Source organism: Capsicum annuum, chromosome 1 (assembly GCF_002878395.1).
Source record: "Capsicum annuum cultivar UCD-10X-F1 chromosome 1, UCD10Xv1.1, whole genome shotgun sequence".
NCBI classification, from domain to species: Eukaryota; Viridiplantae; Streptophyta; class Magnoliopsida; order Solanales; family Solanaceae; genus Capsicum; species Capsicum annuum.
This window is the reverse complement of record NC_061111.1, coordinates 71,747,145-71,751,279: the sequence shown is the minus strand read 5'-3', so window position 1 is coordinate 71,751,279 and position 4,135 is coordinate 71,747,145. Positions and strand designations below refer to the sequence as shown.

At 28.1% G+C, this 4,135-nt stretch overlaps 1 pseudogene; it reads right to left on the bottom strand.

Annotated features, from left to right (window-relative positions):
* Window positions 1–1,143: 1,143 nt before the first annotated feature.
* LOC124897772 lies at window positions 1,144–3,072 on the bottom strand (annotated as a pseudogene).
* Window positions 3,073–4,135: the final 1,063 nt, after the last annotated feature.

Sequence of the window (4,135 nt, the reverse complement as noted above, 5' to 3'; positions counted from 1 at the left end):
ATATATCTTCATATGTATTTGCGAAATACAAAGGTGACTCATATAAAATAAGAATACACATATGGATTAGCTATGTATTCTATAAATATATATGCAGAGCTATATGTATTTTATATGGCATTGAATTTGTCTTTGAACTGTACATACTATGTCATTTTAAAGGGTAACATATGTACTTATTTGTTTTCTTTTACTGTTTAAGATATATATCATGCATTTCTTATTACCTGTATGTATATATATATAACTGTCATTTTTTTATAGAGATTTTGGGTCCTATATGTTTATATATACATGTGAGTCAGATATGTATTTCTACAAATACATATGCAGATATATATGTATATATTTTTACCGTAAATACATATGCAGATCTGTATGTCTATTTATTTTGTATATTTTTTGAATATGTATATATGATATGGATACTTGTCTTTTAAAAATAAAAGATAGAGATAGAAAAGTAAAAAAAATAAAAAAAAACAAAAACGAAAAATAAAAATTCAAAAAAAAAAGAGAAAAAGAAAAAATAAGAAGAAGGAGAAATAGAAACTAGAAATAGAAGTGTAAAAACAAAAGCGAAAAAAAAAATTAAAAAAAGAAGAAGAACAAGAAAACGAAAAAAAAACATGAGAAAAGGAAAGAAACGAAAAAAGAAGAAAAAAGGAAAAAGGAAAAAAAAAAGAGAGAGAAGTAGAAGAGAGAAAATAAAGTGGAAAGAAAAAATGGAAAAGAAAAAGAAATTAAAATTAAAAAAAATAAAAAATGAAAATACTAACAAGAAAAAATATTAGAGATATAAGAGAATGATATTTTAAAATTTTGAAGATCATGGAAATAATAATCTTCATATTTGAGTTTGATTTGGAAAAGGAATCTATTAATTTAAATAATAGTAATTTATTGAAATTTAATTAGATGGAAAAATTATTCCTTATTTAACTCAACTAATTTGAGTAAAACAAGGGCCGTAAATCTTGTTATATATGTATTTGTATAACAACAGTTTACTTAAATACGAAATACAATTTGCTATTTTCGTAATTATGAAATTGTTGCTATAAAAGTTACAATTAAGACTTTATAGTTATTATTTCTGAAATTTTCCCATTATTTATCTACTTAGGAAGGAAAAAAGACTCATTACCCAACACTATCAAACCATAAATTAAGTTTCTCTTCTCTCTCACCAATTTCACCACCGAAGACATAATTTTGAAGAATTATAGGTTTTTCAACATTATTCTCGAGGAATTCAAAATTAACCTCGTCATGATTTGGTTGATATGAATACCACTGCATTAGTGAACCAAATTTATTAAAAAATAATAAATAAAAGTAATTAAAGTACAAGAATTTTAATTTTTTAATTGTACACATAAAAGGCTACTATTGTGCCTACTGAATTTTTTGGTATTAATTTGATCTTCATATCAAATTGACCGAACAAGAAATTATTTTTTGCCCAAGCTTCTCCATTCCATATGCTCATAATAAGTTCTAATGGTTGACTAAGAGGATACCTAGCTCCTTTATTTACGTGGTTTCTATATGTTCTAATAGGTATCTAGTTAACCACAAACTTGTCCATAAAAGAATAAAGTTAAATACTGGCATATATGTCTAATTGTGAATTCTTATAATATCAACGCATAAGGAAATAAAATACTTATTCTATTTGACGAAGGTTTCATCGAATAGAATAAATGTGGAAGTCTTGTGTTAGATCTAACCATAAATTGATCTTTTGTTCTCTAAAACCAAATCCACCAATGAAGACATTTGTTCGAACGATGATTGGTTCCCATCCACATTTCCCTGGAATTCGAAATCAATCTCATCGTGATTTCTTTGATACAAAAACAATTGCAGTAGTTAATTGTATTTATTAAAAAAGTTGATATAAAAACAAAGTACGAATTGTAAAGTACATGAATCTTAATTTTATTCATATATGATATGTCACTATAGTGCCTGCTAAGTTTCTCGATATCAGTTTAATTTTCATATCAAATTTACTGAATAAGTATTTATCTTTCGAATTGAGAGCCGAAAAAAGTATTTATCACAAGAAACACTTTTTATTTTATTTTTTCAATCTTGATCAATGCAATAGTGCAATAAAAATAATAAGAAAAATTATTTGCACACACTTAACAAAAAGAGCAAATTGTTTAGCTCTAAACGATTCATTTTTTAATTTTTTTTTAAAAGAACATAGAGATCATTTTCGTGTAAACGATTTTCAAAAAAATAAAGAATGCTAAGAAAGTCATTTTTACTCCAACAATTTACTTGAATAGTAGGGCCCCTAGGCTCAACAATTGGTGCAAAGTATGATGCACAAGTTTCACCTGTGATGCATAAAATGCACATGAGGTGCACGAGATGTACGTGTAATGCACAGAATGCACATGAGACACACGAGATACACGTGTGATGCACAAGATGAACATGAGGCACACAAGATGCATGTGTGAAGCATGCAAAAGTATAAGTTTGTAATGCATATAAAATTCCACAATGATGACTGCCGAATTTCTAGTACTAATTTAATCTTCATATCAAATTGTCCGAACCAATACGTATCTTTCGAACCTATCGCTGAACCTGAACAAGAGAAAACATTAGTCAAACATGTTTTCCTGAAAAAAAAGAATAGAAGAAGAAGCTGCAAATAAAAAAAAAAAAAACTAATTAGCATTTATCTGATTCTTTATCCAACATCATTGTTCTTATAAGGTCGTCCGCTGACGTACTTACGTAATTTGGAGACCATGTTATTTCGAAATCTCCTATCGAAACTGTGAACCCTGATATACTATAACATAAATAAATCAAAACAATGCCTAACAAGATAAACTTAGACTTTTTTTAATTTCTCTTGAAAATTTTTAAAATGGCTAATATGACAGACTAGAAAATGAGAAGAGATTTGGATATATAATTCAACTAAACAGAAACTAATCTTATATAGCTACTTTCCTCCTCCACATCTTCCCTTCCTCTTCCATCACCTTCCCTTCCACCTTCCCATCTTTCCTTCTTCCTCCGCACCGTGTCTTCCTCCATTACCTTCCACACCACCTACTTCACCTAATTCTCCTCCTCTTTAATTCTCACCTTCTCCTTTTTTCTCAGAAAGAAAATAAAATGCAAATTTTTGTAATTTAATATTTGCTCTGTGTTACAATGATGTAGCAATTTTTATTTCTCAAGATTCTAACTCTATAACAATTTGATCAATATTTATAAATCATTATTTCGTAGCAAAACAAGAAATGTAGAATGTCACCAAACTATTAGAAATGACTCATCTATGTCATTTGTTATAAATTTGGCTCATCTATGCCACCGACTTGAAAAGTTTGGTTCGTCTATGTTATTATCGTTACAAAAGGTTCATTGATGCTATTATTTTGCAATGACTGTTCCAAAAAATTATTTTTACTACATGATCTCTTATTAGAAGTCCACATCACCAAATCTAAATCAATCAATACTATTAAAATTAAAATAAAAGATCAAATTCATTAAAACATAATCCTACACAATTAATGAAGCAGATTTTTATTTTTAATGAGTCAGATTTTTATTTTTAATGAGTTCAACTTTTATTTTGATGGTGTGGATCAAATTTTCTTTGGTGGTCCGATTTTTAATTTTGATTTTAAATAATATTGGTTGATTTAGATTTGATGAGTGGACTTCTAATAAGAGGCCATATGGCAAAAATAATACAAACAACCGTTACAAGATAATGGCATGAATGAACATTTTTTGTACGTCGTGGCATAAATGAGCCAAACTTTTAAAAGTTGTGGCATAGATGAGCCAAACTTATAACGGATGGCATAAATGAGTCAATTCTAATAATTTGATGGCATATTTGAGCCTTTTTCATATAATATATCTATCTCTAATCTCTAATCTCTAATCTATATCCATACTGTATTTTTGTTGGTTTCTCACATCCAGTGTTTAGTACCCACATTGAAGCCCCGATTAATACCTAAGACCTCTCATTGAGGGTGAAGTAGTTGTCACACCCCTTTTTCTTACTCCCGAAAAGATTGTATTGTAAGTTTCGAAAGGGTTTTATTGTTAAGTGACAAAAGAAGAATTTTTATTTTTA